This window comes from Engystomops pustulosus, chromosome 2 (assembly GCF_040894005.1).
Source record: "Engystomops pustulosus chromosome 2, aEngPut4.maternal, whole genome shotgun sequence".
In the NCBI taxonomy this organism is placed as follows: Eukaryota; Metazoa; Chordata; class Amphibia; order Anura; family Leptodactylidae; genus Engystomops; species Engystomops pustulosus.
In genome coordinates, this window is record NC_092412.1 from 178373620 (window position 1) to 178389076 (window position 15457).

A 15457-nucleotide genomic window follows, 5' to 3' on the forward strand; every position below is an offset into this window, starting at 1 on the left:
GCAAGGGTAGGCGATCACCTAGGGCGCTACCCTTGCCTCCCATACTGGGGTGCCGTCCCGACCCTCAATGGCAACCAGCACTGTCTGTATCTAAGATGCACATAGCGCTGATCGCTGGACGCAGGCTGCAATGTTGTAGCTGCCTCCGTCCTTTTGTGAGACCCCGGTGCTGTTGCTAGGGCAGGATCACAGGAGGGGCTCCCGGGGAGCACCACATCTTTGCTTACACAGGAGCCCCCACCGATGGTGGATTACAGTTTGGGCAATTGTCCCAGAGAGGGAGGGGGGTCTGCAGAGAAGGTGCCCGACACATCCTCCCTGGCTGCTTTTTCAGGCGCAGGTACTATTGCTGATAGCACTGCGCAGGACGTCCTGTGCGGAACCTGTAACACAGGATGCGTTTGCTAGAGCTTCCTGTGTCACTACTGCAGGATCAGCCCAGGAAGAACGAGCAGGAGAAGGAGGAGTGGTGGTGCCACATTCAAACCTCTCCCTGGCAACACATGGACTTCCTGGAGGTGCAGGCCCTGGCTTGAGCCCTCACAGGAGAAGCCCTGCCCACCAACCTGGGCCTTATGCAGAGAGGATGACATCTCCATCCACTGCCTGATAGATTCCCTGCCTGTCCTGGACCTCCTTCTGGATATCAGGTAAGTGTAATGTGCATGTGTAAGTGTATGTGTCTTCCCTGTGTATATGTGTTTTGTATATGTATATAATGTGTGTGTATTGTGAGACACTGAAGGGGTTAACTGTGGATGGGCAATATGTTTCCCCTGGGTTTTCCTACTATGCAAGGCGTTAATGCAGAGGTTGTGTTGTCCAGCACCTTGGACACAGGTGGTGGGAGCAGCCTGCAAAAAGCTGCTGAGCAGAGCTGAGAGTGTCGTCTCTGAAAGGAGGCTGGAGAGCACACACAGCCTTACTTCCGTCCCTGGAGCCCTGACATCCTTTATGTGAGTTAGAGGAACTCTGTTTAGCTAGCACCCAGACGGGTAGGATTTTGTTTATTTTTGATGCCCGTATGTGTAGGCTGTTTTATTTTGTACCTGCTACTTGAATAAACACAGATGAGACCTGTTTGGACTGTACTTTGGTGTTACTGTCTTGAACTGCATGACAAATCTCCGATACCTCAGTCTCTACTGGGCCAAATCTCCCACAGTGTACACAGGTAAAACATGTAATAGCTGTATATATAGGTGATATATGTGTGTGTGTTTATACAGGTAATCGCGTAGGTTTCCTCCGGGTCCTCCAGTTTCCTCCCACACTGGTAGGTTAATTAGATTGTGAACCCCATTGGGGACAGGAACCGATTTGGCAAACTCTTTGCAGCGCTGCGTAATCTGTGTGCACTATTGTGAATAATTATTATTATGTATAACATGTAATAGGTGTATATATAGGTGTATATATCGCTGTATATAGCGATTGCTGGGAAGGCTGTATATAGTGATTGCCGGGGAGGCTGTATATAGCGATTGCTGGGGAGGCTGTATATAGCGATTGTTGGGGAGGTTGTATATAGTGATTGCTGGGGTGGCTATATGAAGTGATTGCTGGGGGCTGTATGTAGTGATTGCTGGGGTGGTATATTGCTGTTCCCTGTCTGGACTACATTTAATGGGGGCCTCCACCAGATTTTGCGCCCAGGGGCCGCTACCAACCCTAATTTGGCCCTGGCCACCGCCAACCTTGATGCCGAGGTGACGGCGCCAGGATCATAAAGAGGGGTGGACATGTGTCTCTCCTCTCTATGGAATTTAAGAAGAGTGCAGAAGTGACAGGGAGGAGACGGCAGCTGCTGCAGGTAGGTGAGTATTCATTTTTTTTATATAATGGGGACTAAGTATATACTGGAGCCATGTGTGGAGTGAACCTGGACCAACAGTGACATAGAAGACAGCTGCAGTCTAACAGTAAGCGATGTCTTTGCCCAAGTGCAGCCCAGATGTGCATGTAATACTGGTATATATTGATGTGTGTTGTAAATCAATTTTTGGTAAATATATATTTATTGTAGGGATTTGCTATTGCTGCTAAGAAATAGTGTGCCTAGCCGGTTGCCCCTGCTGCATTCCTCCAGAAACCCCCGAGATACAGGCAGGGGATGTTTGGTACATACAGTCTACAAGAGGCTATGAGGCTTGAGAAGGAGTGAGGGAGAGAGGTGAGTCTAAGGCAAGTGTCAGAGAAGAAATACATGATTGTACCTGAATATCTACATGCCTAAGGTCAGTTAGTGAGTGTGAAGGGAATATGATTATTGATGGCCACTTGCTCCTCTGTATCTCCCTCATACAGAGCCACAGTCTGTTCTGTGTCATGCATATACTTACAAACCCGAGTTAGAAGTTGTAGGGAGGGATATATATATATATATATATATATATATATATATATATATATACAGAGGTCTGCTTGCATTGATGGCCTGTAGTCAGATAGGACATAGTGCTAGAGTAGTCAGGGCCTGCATCTTCTGCTGTTCTGTCTGCTGCCTGGAAGAAATCCTACCACCCTCATCATCCCCAAATTGGTCTGCCTGTCATCTCCTGGAAGGACTCTGGATCTACAGTCACCAACAGGGGCCCCTGCAACCGCATCATCTTTTTTGTTGTCTGGGGCTATTGCGCAGAGGACTCTCTCAGTATATACCCAGGTATATGACATTGTTGCAGAACTGTTAGTCATTGAAGTGCTGTTGTGTTATCAATAACCTTCATGTACTATTGTTATTTATACTTAAAGTTATTGCTACAACCCTATGTGGTATCTTTCTGTGTACCTCAGGTTGTAAGATTAGGAAAGTAACCCTTACACGGCTGTTATCAATATCACATAGGTAAGTCACAGGAAGAGATCCTCCCTATAATACAGAGGCTCTATCCAGGGTGTAGGCACTGACTTACTCTATTACATTCCCACTCTTCCCTGCTGCGAAGGCTCCAGGTCCCATTGTACACACAGGTCAGTGTCAGAGTCTGCTGTGGGAGGGATATTACTCATACCACCCTCTTCCCAAAAAAGGGCTATATTTGGAGGCACTACTGAGATCGGTAGTGGGAATAATCATTGATATGAAGAAGGGTAGTAACTCAGAGGGGCACCTTCCACTAGCTGCTACATGAGGCCACTCACTAGAAGAAACTAAAGATATTCTCTGGTAATGTTCCAGTACCCCAAGGGAAGGAAAACTTTGAAATATGGAACATACCCTCCAATGCTTGAAAGAATGGTCCTGCACTTAAGAAGGCAAGCAGCAGCGTATCAGTAAGAGCCTGCGGTCTCCTGCTGTAGAATTGATCCACTTATACAGAGACTCTAATGAAGGAGTGAGTGCATTGGACTATATACAGGTACTGTCTGCTCACTTTGAGCCATACTATGAGCGTGCTGAAATGGTTGATGATTACCGGATGACTCGTCAAAAGGAAGGAGAACCTGTCTCTATTTTCATGAACCGTTTATAGCTACTCCTTTCTCGTCTGGTATACCACACAGCCATATATACCTCAGAAGTAGACACTATGAGAACCAGTGAGTCAGTTAGAGGGTTACAACCTCACCATCCTCTTGCTCAAGTCCTCAAGCTGCTACTATCCGAAAAAGTCCTCTCATGTCCTGAGTTAATGGAGTTAGTGAAGAAACAAGAGGCTGATATTAATTTTTGTACCCCAAGAAAGTAAAAAGCATCCCTAAAGAAGATGTTCCTTCTAGCTTACACAAGAACAAATTAGTGGAGTGTTCTGAGTCTAGACACTCTAAAATGCCACCCCCTGCTACTCGACGGAGGATGCTAGAGCATATTATAGGTGTGGTCAGACAGGCCATTTTGCCAAACAGTGCCAGGAAGACAAAGAGGAAATGGGGCATAATGATGCTTTTCCTATCAAGAACTGGAGACGCAGAGGGAAGGTTGGTTGACTAACTCCTTCACACCGATACCCTTTTTGGTTTTTGCGCTTTCGTTTTTCACTCCCCACCTTCAAAAATCTATAACTTTTTTTTATTTTTCCATGTACAGAGCTGTGTTATGGCTTATATTCTGCATAACAAATTACACTTCAAAATGGTGGTATTTAATATTCCATGCCGTGTACTGGGAAGTGGGAAAAAAATTCCAAATGCAGTGAAATTGGTGAAAAACGCATTTGCGCCGTATTCTCGTGGGCTTGGATTTTACAGATTTCCCTGTACGCCCCAAATGACATGTCTACTTCATTCTTTGTGTCGGTACGATTACGACGATACCAAATTTGTATAGGTTTTATAATGTTTTCATACATTTACAAAAATTTAAACCTAATGTACCAAAAATTTTTGGGGAGTTTGCCATCTTCTGGCGCTAATAACTGGCTAACCACTGGCTGAGCCCTCTTCATACAGAGATGGGCTTTGCTGTATATTGCAGCAAAGACCCATCACTATCACCCGCGGTCAGTGCTAACCTGTTCTTTGCCACCAGCAGAGTCGCCGGCGGCACTTAAAATGTGGCGGCGCATTGGGCGTCTTCGGGGGCGGCAATTGGTTGCCATGGTAGCCTCGGGTCTTTATTTGACCCGAGGCTGCATGGTCTCCGAGTATTCGTTACAATGAGCCAGTGGCTCATTGTAACGTATACTGTGCAAAAATGCCATATACTGCAATACAGTTGTATTGCAGTATATGGTAGGATCGATTAGGCCATCTAGGGTTAATGTACACTAGATGGTAAAAAATGTATAAAATATTAAAAGTTCAAATCACCCCCCTTTCCCTAGAACTGATATAAAATATAAAAAATAGTAAAAATCACAGACACATTAGGTATCGCCGCGGCCCAAAATGCCCAATCTATCAAAATATAAAAACAGTTACGGCCGGCGGTGACCTCCGAGACGGGAAATGGCGCCCAAATGTCCAAAATGCGACTTTTACACGACGTAAAAAATTTAATAAAAAGTAATCAAAATGTCGCACAGACCTCAAAATGGTAGCAATGAAAACGTCGTCTCATTTTGCAAAAAATGACACCTCACACAGCTCCGTGCACCAACGTATGAAAAAGTTATTAGCGTCAGAAGATGGCAAATTTTTTAAAATGTATTAAAACGCAATAAAACCTGTATAAATTTGGTATCAACGTGATCTTACCAAACCAAGGAATAAAGTAGAGGTGTTATTTGAAGCGTGGAGTGAAAGTCGTAAAAACTGAGACCACAAGAACGTGACGCACATGCGTTTTTTTTTTTTTAATTTTTCCACATTTGGAATTTTTTTCCAGCTTCCCACTACATGGCAGGGAAAAATAAATAACATCACGGGAAAGTAAAATTTGTTATACACAAAATAAGCCCTCACACAGCTCTGTACACTGAAAAATTAAAAAGTTATGTATTTTTTAAGATGGAGAGCGAGAAATGAGCGAAAATAACCTGCGTCCTTAAGATACAGAGAGTTGAGCCCTGGTGACCGTGTTCTGTTATGAAATTTGGGAACATATGCAGAACATAAGCTGACCGATCAATGGCAGAGTGAACTCTTTACAGTGGTGGATCAGTTGCCTGGCATTACCATTTACAAGATAAGAGGACGGGATGGGAGGATCAAAACTTGGCTTAAAAATCATTTGTTGCCCATCCCTCAGAATGATGGCACATACACTCACCGGCCACTTTATTAGGTACACCTGTCCAACTGCTCGTTAACACTTAATTTATAATCAGACAATCAATGGCGGCAACTCAGTGCATTTAGGCATGTAGACATGGTCAAGACAATCTCCTGCAGTTCAAACCGAGCATCAGTATGGGGAAGAAAGGTGATTTGAGTGCCTTTGAACGTGGCATGGTTGTTGGTGCCAGAATGGCTGGTCTGAGTATTTCAGAAACTGCTGATCTACTGGTATTTTCACGCACAACCATCTCTAGGGTTTACAGAGAATGGTCCGAAAAAGAAAAAACATCCAGTGAGCGGCAGTTCTGTGGGCGGAAATGCCTTGTTGATGCCAGAGGTCAGAGGAGAATGGGCAGACTGGTTCGAGCTGATAGAAAGGCATCAGTGACTCAAATCGCCACCCGTTACAACCAAGGTAGGCAGAAGAGCATCTCTGAACGCACAGTACGTCGAACTTTGAGGCAGATGGGCTACAGCAGCAGAAGACCACACCGGGTGCCACTCCTTTCAGCTAAGAACAGGAAACTGAGGCTACAATTTGCACAAGCTCATCGAAATTGGACAGTAGAAGATTGGAAAAACATTGCCTGGTCTGATGAGTCTCGATTTCTGCTGCGACATTCGGATGGTAGGGTCAGAATTTGTCGTCAACAACATGAAAGCATGTATCCATACTGCCTTGTATCAACGGTTCAGGCTGGTGGTGGTGGTGTCATGGTGTGGAGAATATTTTCTTGGCACTCTTTGGGCCCCTTGGTACAAATTGAGCACCAACTCAGCCTACCTGAGTATTATTGCTGACCATGTCCATCCCTTTATGACCACAATATACCCAACAACTGATGGCTACTTTCAGCAGGATAATGCGCCATGTCATAAAGCTGGAATCATCTCAGACTGGTTTCTTGAACATGACAATGAGGTCACTGTACTCAAATGGCCTCCACAGTCACCAGATCTCAATCCAATAGAGCATCTTTGGGATGTGGTGGAACGGGAGATTCGCATCATGGATGTGCAGCCGACAAATCTGCGGCAACTGTGTGATGCCATCATGTCAATATGGACCAAAATCTCTGAGGAATGCTTCCAGCACCTTGTTGAATCTATGCCACGAAGAATTGAGGCAGTTCTGAAGGCAAAAGGGGGTCCAACCCGTTTACTAACATGGTGTACCTAATAAAGTGGCCGGTGAGCGTATATCTCCAATGATTGTTCAGCCTGCTATTCTCCTCAGCCAGTGGCCGACATTCCACCTGAGAGTGATTGGAATGTGGCACCTGAATTCGCCAGTATCTTCTCCTTCAGTGAGACCCAAGAATCCTCAAGTTCCAGAATTTGTGCCTAAATCTGTATCCGCAGATGAGCCATGTTCTAGCTCTCCAGCTCCAAGCGCACCATCACTCTCCATGAAAGACAATCCTAGGATCACTGCTCAGCCTCTTTTATACGATGCTTGGATGGTGGCAGTGTCCACTTTGGTCAATATGTTACCCATTTTCGCTCCCGCTGTATAGGTATGTATTCCTATACCTATTAACCTGTTGTGCCTCTGTAAATGAAATACTATTGTATTGTTAATTGCCATTGGTAATGTTGACTGTATTCCATGATTTTATGTTGTCTTTGACGTGATATAAAGATTTTACCACAGGGAGAATGTAGGGATTTGCTAAAGCTGCTAAGAAATTGTGTGATTAGCCTATTGCCCCTGCTGCATTCCTCCAGAAACCCCAGATATACAGGCAGGGGGTGTTTTGTAAATACAGTCTGCAGGAGGCCATGAGGCTGGAGAGGTGAGTCTGAGGCAAGTGGCAGCGGAGAAATACATGATTGTACCTACCTAAGGTCAGTTAGTGAGTGTCGAGGGCATATGATTATAGACGGCCACTTGCTCCTCTGTATCTCCCTCACACAGGGCCAGTAGTCTGTTCTATATCATGCATATACTTACAAACCCTGGTTAGAAGTGAGGGATATATACTTCTAGTATAGGATAGTGGTAGGTTAGGCTTCCGATGGCCACCTAGGTAGCAGAGGTCCGGTTTGCATTGATAGCCTGTAGCCAGGGCCTGCATCTGCCTCTCTTCTACCTGCTGTCTGGAGGAAATCCTATCATCCATCATCATGAGTATGTCTGCCTGTCATCTCCTGGAAGGACTCCAGGTCTACAGGCATGTACAGGGGCCCCTGCAACTGTATCATCTCTTCTGTTGTCTGGAGGTATTGTTCACAGGACTCTCTCAGTATACAGTATACCCTGGTACATGACATAACATTGTTGCAGGACTGCTGGTCATTGTAGTGCTGTTGTGCTATCAATAACCTGCATGTACTATTAATATTTTTATTCTTATAAAGTTATAGTTACAACCCTATGTGGTATCTGTCTGTGAAGCTCAGGTTGTAAGATTAGGACAGTAACCCTTACACATATCACAGGGGTAAGTCCCAGGAAGAGATCCTTCCTATAATACAGAGGCAATCAGAGTCTGCTGTTGGAGGGATATTACTCCCCCCCCCCCTTCCCGCAAAAAAAAAGGGCTACAATAGGTGGATAGATAATAGACTGATACTGTAGAAGAGAGAAGATTAATTGACAGATGCATAGATAATAGAAGATATATAGATAAATAGGCAAAATGCTATATAGATAAATCCAAGGAAAAACAGCACTCTTGCAGGCAATAGTTGAAAATAGTACCTTTTATTCAATCAAAGTGGATCCACTTTTTTCAACTACTGCCTGCGAAAGTGCTGTTTTTCCTTGGATATTTTTGGAGGACCTGTGGCCCGGTTCTTACAGACGTGCACCCACCGTTTTGGATTTGTGTTTGTGCTGCTTGGCCTCTTTCCCTGTGTATATAGCTAAATGGTTAGATAGACAGACAGATATATAGATAGGAAATAGATAACTAGACAGATGATACATATATAAACAGGTGGTAGATGATAAGCATCTTCACCGTGCCTTCAACCAAGGGGTGTTAACCCCTTAGCGACGCGTGGCGTAATAGTACGTCACACATCCGCTGCATATGAATGGAGAGGGCTCTTCAGCTGAGCCGTCTGCATAGCCGGTAAGTCTTTGCTGCATATTGCAGCTTTACCGGCGGCTTCAAAAAGGACATCATTGGGGGGCAGCGGCGATCGGTTGCCATGACAGCCTCTTTTTTTCCAAAGACCCAAGGCTCTCAATTTAACCCATTGAATGAGGAGGAAAATCCCCATATACTGCTATCCTGAAGTATGGCAATGGTAGGATCAATTAGACAACTTAGGCTTAAAGTACCCTTGGTGGTAAGAAATTGTAAAAATTATAATGAATAAAGTTAAAAAAAATTATATATAAAAAAAAAAAAATTAAATCACCCCCCTTTCCCTAGAACTGATATAAATATAAACAGTAAAAATTATGAAAACGTTAGGTATCGCCGCAACTGAAAATACCCGATCTATAAACATGAAATACCGTTTTTGCAATGCGCTTAACCATGTAATGGAAAATAGCATCCTAAAGTCGAAAATGTAACTTTTTTGCCATTTTGTTAAATATAAAAAATGTAATAAAGTGATCCAAAAAAGATGTACTGTATTGTCCTAAAAATAAAAGCATTGAAAATGTAATCAAAGGTCCCAAAAATTACACCAATCGCACAGTACACACCAATCGCAATTGTACAGGAGGTTTTAATTTTTGTAACTGTATGAAAACACTATAAAAGCTGTACAAATTTGGTATCCCTTTGATCGTACTGACCCAAAGGATATCTCATTTGGGGCACACAGTAAAATCTGTAAAATCCAAGCCCACAAGAAAACGGGGCAAATGCGTTTTCCACCAATTTCACTGCATTTGGAATTTTGGAATTTTTTTCCCACTACACACCATGGAATATTAAATATCATCACTCTCAAGTGCAATTTATTACGCAGAAAACAAGCCATCACACAGGTCTTATAGATTTTTGAAGGTGGGGAGTGAAAAATAAAATTGCAAAAATGAAAAGGGCCTCGACGGGAAGGGGTTAAAAGAGCAATATATCATCTGCCTACAAAAGCCCACATGCAGGCGCCCTTTTAGGACAGGGGGCCCTGGGCAAATGCCCTGTTTGCTCCCCCCTTACGCCGGCCCTGCATGCTTGAAGCAGTGAGCTGGTTTCAATTTTATTTACTTTTTTTTATATTTTGTTCATGGGACACTGCACCAATGTTGAACTACTGAAAGTTGGTTGTAAAGATAAAAATCACTGCACTAGTAAGCTTGATGGCTAATGGGGAAGAAATCCAACAGTTTCTAGACCATCAAATGTCCCATTTAACAACAGCAATAGCAAAAAATTTTCAGAAGGGTATGACACCACTTAAAATAAAAAATATTTTATATTTTGTGCCTTGTAAAAAATAAATTTATACAGTGCTGCCCTAATTAAATGATGTATCATGCCTCCCTTAGTATGATGTTATTCCACAAAATGTATTGCATCATCTACATTGCACAAACAGAATATCGATGCAGTGCATTATCCTTTCAGTCAATGGTAGGCCTTTTATTAGGCCATATCTCTGGCTACTGCCTGTGATGTCATCAACTCCCTGCGTTTACTGGATGCTGGTGGCGATGAGTGCAGAGGAAGGTCTAAGGGGGTTAAGTAGTGAAAGATTTTTGTGGGCCCCTCCAATCAGTGTCCATTCCCACATTGATACATAAAATTACATACACAATTTTTCTTTTGACCAAAACATTTTTAAACCATGACAAGCTAGACTGCACATGCCCACTCAGTATTTAGATAGGCCCTGCATTTGACCACTCAGTACATAGATAGCCCCCACCCAGTTCACAGTCAGCTCCCCCCCAATACACTGTCAGCCACCACCAGTTTACAGCAGATGCCCCCTTTAATGAAATGTCCTGCCAATGCCCCCCTTCAATGAAATGTCTATCCCAGATGCCCCCCTTTAATGAAATGTCCTGCCATAGTGCATACACTATGAGGTCACGTGGCCACGACATATTGATGGGCTTGGGGTGGAAGAGGAGAAGACGGAGCTGCAGGCCGGGGAAACAAAGCCGTAAGTATAGGTTTTTTTTTACAAATAGGGCCCGGAAATGGGGGGGTTAGTGGGTACTGTGAGCCCCTCGAGGCCCCCCTTTTGACTGGAAAATGAGGGGGGGGGCCTTGAACACAGTCCCACTAGACCCCCATGATGGCGACCCTCAAAATGGGCCTCCAATCTCTAAGATATATACAAAAAAATAAGGTGAGATCCTTTGCTATGTGCTTATCCTATAATGAGGAGTAGTACTACAAGCTGCTAAAATCTTTCTGTACGTTTATTTGTGAATAAAATGCTTTTAAATACTTCTTTTATATTCTTTTCATTTGCTGCATATCCCAGGACATTGCTTGTGCTTTGCTCTGTGAATGACCTGTATTAGGAATGTAATATGATACAACTGCTTTTCCTAAGTGATGATGTGGCAGCTGACAGCACTTGTAGCAGCAAAATTCACATGTGTTTCAGAACATGGCTCGTTGGTCTAGGGGTATGATTCTCGCTTTGGGTGCGAGAGGTCCCGGGTTCAAATCCCGGACGAGCCCTTATTTTTTTTTTTTTTTTTACATTATTTTTCATCAATATCAATATTATACATATAAAGTTTTTTTTTAAAGTATTAAAAAAACCCTTAACTTTTTCATTTTTCTGTGTACAGAGCTGTGTAAGGGCTCATTTTGTGTGTAACAAATTTTACTTTCCCGTGATGTTACCGTATTTATTATTCCATGTAGTGTAATGGGAAGCAAGAAAAAATTCCAAATGTGGAAAAATAAAAAAAAAACGCATGCGTGTTACGTTCTTGTGGACTCAGTTTTTACGACTTTCACTCTGCACCCCAAATAGCATCTCTACTTTATTCTTTGGTTCGGTATGATCACAGTGATACCAAATTTATATACAGTATTTTACTGACTATAAGGCGCATCGGATTATAAGGTGCAACATAAATAAATGCCTGCTAAAACGTCTAGGTTCATATATTAGGTGCACCGGATTATAAGGCGCACCTGATTATAAGGATGAATTACCAGCAGGTGGCAGACCTGTGCGCAGTTCAAGGCAGATGTTATCTGTAAGTTCAGTTCATATATAAGGCGCACTGGACTATAAGGCGCACCTTTATTTCTGAGAAAATCAAAGGATTTTATGTGCACCTTATAATCCGAAAAAAGTGGTAGGTTTTATTTCGTTTTAATACATTTTCAAAAATTAAAGGAATGTGTACGAAAGCTGTGTGATGTGTCATTTTTTGTGAAATGAGACAATCTTTTCATTGCTGCCATTTTGAGGACTGTGCAACATTTTATTCCATTTTTTATGTCATGTAAAGTGTAAAAGTCACGGGCATTTTGGCGCCATTTCACATTATGGTTGTGTTTGGGATTTTTACAGTTTTTTGTGTTTTATATCAGTTCTAGGGAAAAGGGGGTGATTTAATTTTTTTTTTTTAACTTTTTTTTCCCACTATTTCTAAGACCCTTTAGGGTACATTAACCCTAGATGGTCTGATCGTTCCTAACATATACTACAGGGCCACTGGCTCCTGGCAAACCTGCAGAAAGCATCATGTCATGACAACCGATCGCGCCCCCTGATGACGTTCGGGGGAGCGACAAACTGAAAAAAGATGGCGGCGCCCTTACACCACCACGTTTTAAGTGCCGCCGGCGACTTTGCCGGTGGCAGACAAGAGGTCTGCGGGTGACAGCGATGCAGCAAAGCCCATCTCTATGAAGAGGGCTCAGCCGTGAGCCCTCTTCATACACCCTTCATAGTTCTGCGGCGGATATATCCGTCGCAGAGCGGGAAGCGTTGTTTCTTAAGCTATAAGAAACAATCCAACAATATAAATTTTGCATCTTCATGGTCATAATGACCCAAACTTCACTATTATCATCTGAACTTCATGCAGTTTTGTTAAGTTTGTCTATCTGCGCTTTAATCCTTCAATCACACCACGAGTGGTAGATTCTAGGCACCTAAAATCACAGGACTGCTGCTGCCTCTATTCATTACATAGCACTTGTTCAGCACTAAGTAGTAAAGAAGGGGAGGAGAGAGAGGCTGTAATAAATCAATTCTGTCTTCCCTTCAGGGTATGCTAAACCTTGTTTACTGCCCCTTTAAAGAGAACCGATCATCACGGAAGCCCCCCACAAACCACACACAGTACCTGTTAGATGTCTTTTTACATGTTTCACTGATGCCTTTATCCATGTGATAAGAGCCAGCATTCTTCTAAAAAAGACTTTCATTGATTCCTCTGCTTCAGTCATGGAGGGGGGGGGGGGTGCTGCAGTATACAGTCAAGCTATCTTCCTCCCCCTCGCTGAGGCTGACACTACTAATGGCTGAAGAAATTCCTGAATGTGGGATAGCAGGTGAGGAGACACAGTGGGGGAGATTTCTCTTTAGGCAGTTTGCACAGATGTCTATGTGTTAGGGCTCATTCACATGGCCGTCTGCGGGGACGTATTTGCTGCTGCGAATTTGCAGCAGCATGCTCTATCTTTTCCCTGGTGTGCGGCCGTGTGCCACTATTTCTTATAGTGGAGGGAGGAGGGGTCACCTGCGTGTGAATGAAGCCTTAGGGTGAAGACACACATGGCGTTTTTGGGCCGTTTTTACTAAGTGCGTTTTCAGATCGTTAAAAAACGCATCCGTTTTTTAAAAACGCATGTGTTTTTTGAAAACGCATGCGTTTTTGTCCGTTTTTCATGGCGCAATTTCGGAAAAACGGACAAAAACGTATTCGTTTTCAAAAAACGCATGCGTTTTTCAACGCATGCGTTTTTAACAATCTGAAAACGCACTTAGTAAAAACGGCCCAAAAACGCCGGGTGATGCTACACATGGTGTTTTTGGTCTGTTTTTAAAGGGAACCTGTCACCAGGAGACCCATTTTTAGCACTCCGCCAGTCTCCACAGAGCATAGTACAGTGCCTACAAGTAGTATTCAACCCCCGGCAGATTTAGCAGGTTTGATAAGAAGAAATTAAGTAAGAGCCTTCAAACAAGAGCAGGATTTATTAACAGATGCATAAATCTTACAAACCAAAAAGTTATATTGCTCAGTTAAATTTTAATAAATTTTAAACATAAAAGTATGGGTCAATTATTATTCAACGCCTAGGTTTAATATTTAGTGGAATAACCCTTGTTTTCAATTACAGCTAATAATCGTCTTTTATAAGACCTGATCAGGTCCTGCACAGGTCTCTGGAGTTATCTTGGCCCACTCCTCCATGCAGATCTTCTCCAAGTTATCTAGGTTCTTTGGGTGTCTCATGTGGATTTTAATCTTGAGCTCCTTCCGCAAGTTTTCAATTGGGTTAAGGTCAGTAGACTGACTAGGCCACTGCAACACCTTGATTTTTTCCCTCTTGAACCAGGCCTTGGTTTTCTTGGCTGTGTGCTTTGGGTCGTTGTCTTGTTGGAAGATGAAATGACGATGCATCTTAAGATCCGTGATGGAGGAGCGGAGGTTCTTGGCCAAAATCTTCAAGTAGGCCGTGCTATCCATCTTCCCATGGATGCGGACCAGATGGCCAGGCCCCTTGGCTGAGAAGCAGCCCCACAGCATGATGCTGCCACCACCATGCTTGACTGTAGGGATGGTATTCTTGGGGTCGTATGCAGTGCCATCCAGTCTCCAAACGTCATGTGTGTGGTTGGCACCAAAGATCTCGATCTTGGTCTCATCACACCAGAGAACCTTGAACCAGTCTGTCTCAGAGTCCTCCAAGTGATCATGAACAAATTGTAAACTAGCCTTGACATGACGCTTTGAAAGTAAAGGTACCTTATGTGCTCGTTTGGAACAGAGACCATTGCGGTGGAGTGCGTTACTTATGGTATTGACTGAAACCAATGTCCCCACTGCCATGAGATCTTCCCGGAGCTCATGTCCTTGGGTTAGCCCAAGTCCTTGGGTTAGCCTTGACTCTTCGGACAAGCCTGGCCTCTGCACGGGAGGAAACTTTCAAAGACTGTCCAGGCCGTGGAAGGCTAACAGTAGTTCCATAAGCCTTACACTTCCGGCTGATGCTCCCAACAGTGGAGACAGGTAGGCCCACCTCCTTGGAAAGGGTTTTGTACCCCTTGCCAGCCTTGTGACCCTCCACAATCTTGTCTCTAATGGCCTTGGAATGCTCCTTTGTCTTTCCCATGTTGACCATGTATGAGTGCTGTTCACAAGTTTGGGGAGGGTCTGAAATAGTCAGAAAAGGCTGGAAAAACAGATAATTAATCCAAACATGTGAAGCTCATTGTTCTTTCTGCCTGAGCTACTTCTTAATACTTTAGGGGAAACAAACAGAATTCTGGTTGTTTGAGGGGTTGAATAATAATTGACCCATACTTTTATGTTTAAAATTTATTAAAATTTAACTGAGCAACAGAACTTTTTGGTTTGTAAGATTTATGCATCTGTGAATAAATCCTGCTCTTGTTTGAAGTTTGAAGGCTCTAACTTATTTGCTTCTTATCAAACCTGCTAAATCTGCAGGGGGTTGAATACTACTTGTAGGCACTGTACATACACTGCCAAAGTGTTTTTGTATAAAAAATTGGTTTTACAGAAAAAAAGATATGTTATATTGTACCTTTCTTTAGCATCTGCTATATGACTAAGCAGTTGCCTAATGGGAGGGTCTGGAAAGGAGCAGTTCCCCCCCACCCTTGGGAAACATGTGACCTTTTCAAATATATGAATATCCCCACACTTGGGATT

General features: G+C 43.3%; 1 non-coding gene across 1 annotated transcript; it reads left to right on the forward strand.

Annotated features, from left to right (window-relative positions):
* Positions 1 to 11195: 11195 nt before the first annotated feature.
* On the forward strand, positions 11196 to 11267 carry TRNAP-UGG (transfer RNA proline (anticodon UGG)). The gene has a single exon. It is a non-coding gene; the product is annotated as a tRNA-Pro (tRNA).
* Positions 11268 to 15457: the final 4190 nt, after the last annotated feature.